This window comes from Salvelinus sp. IW2-2015, linkage group LG14 (assembly GCF_002910315.2).
Source record: "Salvelinus sp. IW2-2015 linkage group LG14, ASM291031v2, whole genome shotgun sequence".
In the NCBI taxonomy this organism is placed as follows: Eukaryota; Metazoa; Chordata; class Actinopteri; order Salmoniformes; family Salmonidae; genus Salvelinus; species Salvelinus sp. IW2-2015.
Genome location: NC_036854.1, coordinates 47961851 through 47969160, shown reverse-complemented (window position 1 = coordinate 47969160; position 7310 = coordinate 47961851). Strand labels below are relative to the sequence as shown.

At 40.5% G+C, this 7310-nt stretch overlaps 1 protein-coding gene across 2 annotated transcripts in view; it reads left to right on the top strand.

The window, feature by feature from the left end:
- Window positions 1–5079: 5079 nt before the first annotated feature.
- LOC111973382 (E3 ubiquitin-protein ligase RNF152) overlaps window positions 5080–7310 on the top strand; it is a 67921-nt gene continuing 65690 nt past the window's right edge. For both annotated transcript variants that reach the window (XR_011480951.1, XM_024000729.2), the window contains exon 1: window positions 5080–5251. The gene's annotated coding sequence lies outside the window, so the exon portion shown is untranslated. The remainder of the gene's footprint in view (window positions 5252–7310) is intronic.

The following is a 7310-nucleotide window of genomic DNA, read 5'->3' as shown; positions in this document are numbered from 1 at the left end:
GGTGACATTTCTATCTATAATATTGTCGTAGGCCAAATGGCACCCTATTCTTTGGGCCCTAGCCAAAAGTAGTGCACTAAATATGGAATTGGCCGGTGTGAGGGCCACGAGGAAAAAATAAGGAAAAAGAGGAAGAGTGAGAGATGGAGAGAGAAAGAATCCTCAGAATGCCAACTAAGCCTGCAATGGCTAGATAATTGTCACGATGTTGGACTGGGCTGGAGACTGGCATGTCAGACTATCTGACTGGAATGTCACAGTGCATGTGGTTGTTTTAATTCATCACCATCGGCACAGCTAGAGCATGTGGGTGGATGAYGAGGCTTGCGTCCTAAATGGCACCATATTCCCTATGTAGTGCAATATACAGGCCCAAAGTGCAATATACAGGGAATAGGGTGCCATTTACGATGCAAACAAGGATGGGGTTGTGTGGATGAACCTGAACACATTTGTGGTTGCTTGCATCTCAACGTTGTTGTGTTATTTTATGGTACAGACAGGGGAGACAAAGGAAGAGAGTGGAATAAAGAATTGCTTCAGTGCTTTCGGTTATTTGCGGAAAAATTAAGTTGATTTATATAGATGGGTGCCACGAGTCTCAGTAGTGAAATGTGAGTGTAAAAGATGGAAGAGAATCGTGAAAAMTACTGCTAGCACATATAGATTTGAGTCATTTAACAGACACTCTTATCCAGAGTGACATACAGTTACATTCATCTTAAGAAAGATAGGTGGGACATTCACATATCTCAGTCATAAACCACGTCTTCATCCACAGTTGTTATGCGAGTAAAGTCATACCATATAAAAACAAATCACGACAGCTGTGATGGAAACAGGAAGTTTCGGTACAATTGTATAAATGCCGACAGATCATTTGTTCGTTTGAAATGGTGGGATCGTTTTGTTTTGAAAAAATGTATTACATGAGAAATGATGGTGGAAATAAATAAAGTTGCTATCAGAAAAATCTGAGCTAGTAAAGGGGGAAAAAGTAAAGTGCGAGTGTTAGTTCACGAAAGGCATTCACGAAACACACACACACCAGTAGTGGTCAGTGCCGTTTAAGATGAGGGAGGATGATAAAAAATGCTTTGAGCATGGCCTTATTTCTATTACAGCATATTGGATGACTGTCTTTCATATTCCATTCACCTAGGTCAATGTATTATCGATAGGTTCAGGCAACCACAATGATACTCTAATTTTCCATGTACCCATCGTGAGGTTCCTACAACCTAGCCTATGAATGAAAGTTTAAAAGAAGGCTCACAGGTCAAAATAATTTTTTGTAATCATGGTGAAAGACAGTGACACATTCAATACTGCCTTGCACACTCTTGCCTGAATCTAGCTGATGTAGGGTGTAATCATTAGTCCAACAGTTGCAAATGTGAGTTTCTATTGGACAAATTCAGTTATTTTTATCCACGTTTAGTTCTGTTTGCTTGCGTTTAAGAAATGTTTTTCTACAGAATTGGTGGAATGAATACACTCCTGATCACATGCAAACAGTTCACTTTCATAGCAGCCACATAAAAACAGCATGATCACTTTGCTCATTGTATATGTAATTGCTTCTTGCAACTATCTACTCAGTCTCCTCCTCTCACCTTTTCCCTTCGCTTGTGGACTTCAGTGCACAACATATCACCTGTCTGAACATATCACCTGTCTGTGACCAGGCAAAAAAACCTTTCCAAGCCAAACCTTCATATCATGACGATAACTGCTACACACAGCCTACATTGCGGTCTCGTCATAGTCAACATAGCTACTAGAACTAACACGTTAGTAAACCCACTACAATCATGCAGTACAGTGTACAGTCAGAAAGCCATTTAGCAGTTACAACGGAGGGTCCCGGTGGCAATAAATTTATAAAACAAAAAGGTTACCTTGATTTGGAAGAGTTCCGATGTTGGATAGCTAGTTAGCTAACTTAGCATCCCTCTCTGTTTGACCCGGGTGTTTGAGTAGGCTAAACTAGCTAGCGCATTCACTAGCTAAGTGAAAGTGAAAGTTWAAAAAAATATACAACCAAATATAGCTATCACTCTCTCTCTCTCTCTTGCTTCTTCTTAATTTTTGAATGAATTAACTATTGTCTTTCTCTCTCTTTCAGTCAACTACTCACCACATTTTATACACTGCAGTGCTAGCTAGCAGTAGCTTACGCTTTCAGTACTAAAATCATTCTCTGATCTTTTGATTGAGTGGACAACATGTCAGTTCATGCTGCAAGAGCTTTGATAGGTTGGAGGACGTCCTCCGAAAGTTGTCGTAATTACTTTGTAAGTCTATGGAAGGGGGTGAGAACCATGAGCCTCCTAGGTTTTGTATTGAAGTCAATGTACCCAGAGGAGGACAGAAGGTAGCTGTCCTCTGGCTACAACATGGTGCTACCCTACAGAGTGCTGCTGAAGCTACTGTAGACCTTCATTGCAACACATTGTGTTTTAATCAAACATTTGGTAACATGCGAATATTTTTTGTATAGTTTTATCTAAAAATTATAACTTTTTTAATCCACTGAGGAGGATGGTCCTCCCCTTCCACAACTGAGGAGCCTCCACTGACACACACACACACACACACACACACCTTCTCATGCCCTATCCAAGCCAAGTATGTAATCTAGTGATCCACTGCTGCTAGGTATCCCTATGGAGCCACTAAATTTGAGTAACAAAGTCAACATTATCATTTCAGAGCCCTATCCATTTTCATTAACTCAATCTTCCATAAGCGTCACATCCAAAATGGTACCCTATTTCCTTTATAGTGCACTCATTTTGACCAGGGCCCATTGGACTGAAAATAATGCACTAAATAAGGCATAAGATACCATTTGGGACACAAGCCAATATTCCATTATATGTCCCAAACTCCCTTAGCCCCTTCAACAACATCACTCATTTACAGGCTCACGGGTAGATGGCCATTACATAGCCTTGATTGATGCACAATGCATTAAAATTACATTATCCTTCATAATTTTAAGCAAATATATCAAACAACAGCTTTCCACTGCAGTGTTATGAACAGGAAAGTCCAGAGGGAGTGATGTCATGGGTTCAGCAGTGGACCTCACAGAGATGTTTGTTGGTTCATTTCCCAGACACATCAGGCATTCATTCCCACAGCTGTAATGTTTTTATTAACAATGAATACCAATTAAAACCATTTTCCCCACTCAACCCAGTGTTACAGTGTTTCACTACTTTCACTAGGAATGTAAAGTATGCCTATGCAGGAAATGTATCATAAACTCTGACTGATCCATTGTCTCACTTAGATGAAGGTCAGGTATTATAATTTAAAATAAAGTGAAGTCAAGAATATAGAAATTCATTGTAAACAAGAAACTGACAAATGGGAAGAACATTGATAAAAAGCCAGGCAAAGGACCACCTACCTTGTGTCACACAAGGTGGCTCTCGCTACACATCGGAGGTGCTGAACAAAATGTTCACATTTCCTAAGAATGTAACAGAACGGTATTGGTCATAAAGTAGATCGAGTAGCAGTAATTGGCTATCAGAGGGCGTATCAATCTTTCAGAAGGTTGATCGATCTATTAAACTTGATAATAGCGCGGTGGGAGGGTCTTAATTTGGTTTAGWAGGAAGAATACGGACACATTGTTCCCAGCTAGCACATAACGTTCTGAGAACCATATGTTTCTTAGAGCGTGGTTGTCCTATGGTTATTTTGCATCAGTGGAAGCTGGTGGGAGGGGCTACAGGAGGATGGGCTTATTGTAATTGCTGGAATGGAATTAATGGAATGTTTGACTCTGTTCCATTTATTGCAGCCTGTCCTCTTACAGCTCCTCCACACCAGCAGCCACTGTTTTGCATACAACCGTCCTAAAGCATTCTGGGAATGGTGCGGGATAGTTGCTTGGCTTTGGAACATTCTCAGCACATTTAAGGAACTTGAAATATTTTCTTTGTATTTCATTACTTTAACATAACGTTTCCTAAAAGTTCAAACATGGATACATGTATTTTACATTTGGTAATGATCTAGGAATGTTTTACAACTGGTTTGACATTGGGAATGGTCTCAAATAGTTCAGAGAACATTAAGAAACAACGTTCTTCTGTGGGATTTTCAGTAGGCTACTTTCGCATACCATTTCCTATACGTTTTCCCCATGGTTCTGTTTAAAGTCATGTTCTCAAATTGTTCCAAGAACGTTAAGAAACAATGTCCTTCTGTGCGAATTTCAGTACTTTAGCAAAACGTTTCCAACAGGTTTCCTCATGGTTCTATATAAAGTCATGTCCTCAACCTGTTCTGAGAAAGTGAAGACAAGTTTCTATAAAAACCACAAGAAAAATGTTGTAACGTTCAAAGAATATTCTACAAATGTCATTTAAAAACATACATTCGGTTCTCAGTATGAACAAAACTCTCTCTGTCATCTATTTTGTTAAGTGTGTTCAGGTATGTTGGCCGCGCCCACTAATTGGCCACACCTGAGTGCATGTTTCCTCTTAAATGGGGTCTGTTTGAATAGACTAAATTTACATGGCATGCTAGCTCCATCCTGGATGGAAAACTCCATGGTTAGAAAACTGAAAATMATAGGTTTGAATCTCACAGATACTGTGTCAAAACAAATGGGTTCAGCATTATTAATGCCTAAGGAAATGAAATTGCATGTGTTCAATCTGTGCTTGAAGTTAAAAAGAGAAAACTCCAAATAAGCTAGCAGTGTTTTTCAAAGTTTTATTGAAACATTCAGTGAAAGTTTTATGGAAGTTATTTAAAAACCTTACAAATAGCTTATAATTTCCATTCTCAAACCTCCCAGGAAAACGTTCAAGGAACCACCCTGTATCCTAAAAATAAACATTCCCAGAACAGGTGAATTTTCACTTCTGTTCCCAGATTAAATTTAAAGAAATAAGTTAAAAGAAATATTCAGTTTTACCAGTCAGGAAACATATGGCTTCGTTACCACAAACAATGTAAGACCAAAAACATACGTCCCCACAACTTCTAAGGAACCAAATCTGCTAGTTGGGTAACCACATACTAAACGGTCTTTGCTGTCACCACTCCGTGAAATCGCCAGAATTTCGCAATCGCTGCCAGTCCAGTCTAGTCTATGCTCGTTCGGAGGAGACAGAGCCCAGGTACAGACAGACAAAACTATCAAACAGATACTGAAGCCGAATGTGGATTGCTGCTGTAGGCTACTAAATGCATACATGACAAACAGCGGATATTAAAGGTGAGATTGAGATTATATTGTTGTCGTGCATATTGTAATGTATGGTAMGCTATATTGATTCTGTAAACAATATAAACTTATTTATCGAATATGTCTACAAATGTTGCAATGCGTAGGCTATCAACATTCGGCTAGGTGAGACAATGTTAGGAAGAAATATCATACGCTCTGTCTCGAGCCTGCAGCGCTCTGTTGGCTTGGTACGTTGTCCTTTCTCCGATAATAATGTTAAAGGAAATGTTAACCATACGTTATCAGACCGATTGCGAAAATAAAACATTGATTGCCCTCTGATGGACAGACATCTTTATTTTTTTCCCACAAATAATTTAACCTAGATTTCAAACTTTACGTTTTTTTGCGCAGATTTCAATTTTGTTTACACATACGTTTATAATGCAATGCATTGATAGGTGAGGTCAAAATGAAACTAAATCAATCGTTTTTTTTTTTTTAGAACGCTAACAACTAATTCGAATGTTCTACCCTGTTCATAATTTGATGTAATAATTGTGTTATGCAGTTGATTTACAGTCTTTTTGTAGTTGCTTGTAGGCTATTTGACTTCAGAGCCCACTCRGCTCTATATCCTAATTTCGCAGACAGAGAGAAAAGAGAAAGAATGTTGTCCCTTGCAATGTGTAGGCCTAAGTGTTTCTAACTTTTATCTAGTCTTTGGAGGGCAAAGAGCTTACACTCCTTTCTTTACACACACCGACAATGATGCGCGGGTCAGCTGTTTGTTCACCCGCACCCACCCGCAATTGCTAATAACCCATCTGCAACCGCCTGACTAAGCCTATACAGTGTATTTGAAAAGTATTCAGACCCCTTGACTTCCACATTTTGTTATGTTACAGCCTTCTTCTAAAATGTACTAAATTGCTTTTGTCTCATCAATCTACACACCACACCCATAATACCAAAGCGAAAACAGGTTTTTAGAAATAAAAACTGAAAATATACATTTACATAAGTATTCAGACCCTTTATTCAGTACTTCTTGAAGCACTGTTGGGAGCGATTACAGCCTTGAGTCTTCTTGAGTATGACCCTACAAGCTTGGCACACCTGTATTTGGGGAGTTTCTCCCATTCTTCTCTGCAGATCCGCTCAAGCTCTGCCAGGTTGGATGGGGAGRGTCGCTGCACAGCTATGTTCAGGTCTCTCCAGAAATGTTAGATCGGGTCCAAGTTTGGGCTCTGGTTGGGCCAATCAAGGACATTCAGAGACTTGTCCCGAAGCCACTCCTGCGTTGTCTTGGCTGTGTGCTTAGGGTCATTGTCCTGTTGGAAGGTGAACCTTCGCCCCAGTCTGAGGTCCTGAGCGCTCAGGAGCAGGTTTTCATCAAGGAACTCTCTGTACTTTGCTCTGTTCATCTTTCCCCTGATCCTAACTAGTCTCCCAATCCCTGCCACTGAAAAACATCCCCACAGCATGAAACTGCCACCACCATGCTTCACCATAGGGACGGTGCCAGGTTTCCTCCAGATGTGACGCTTGGCATTCAGGCTAAAGAGTTAAATCTTGGTTTCATCAGACCAGAGAATCTTGTTTATCATGGTCTGAGAGTCCTTTAGGTGCCTTTTGGCAAACTCAAAGCGGGCTGTCATGTGCCTTTTACTGAGGAGTGGCTTCCGTCGGGCCACTCTACTATAAAGGCCTGATTGGATGAGTGCTGCAGAGATGGTTGTTCTTCTGGAAGGTTCTCCCATCTCCACAGAGGAACTCTGGAGCTCTGTCAGAGTGACCATTGGGTTTTTGGTCCCCTCCCTGACAAAGGCCCTCCTCCCCCGATTGCTCAGTTTGGCCGGGTGGCCAGCTCTAGGAAGAGTCTTGGTGGTTCCAAACTTCTTCCATTTAAGAATTTTGGAGGCCACTGTGTTCTTGGGGACCTTCAATGCTGCAGAACATTTTTAGTACCCTACATTTCTAATACCCTCGACACAAGCCTGCCTCCAAGCTCTACGGACAATTCCTTTGACCTCATGCCTTGGTTTTTGCTCTGAAATGCACTGTCAACTGTTAGACCTGCATGTGTGTGCCTTTCCAAATCATG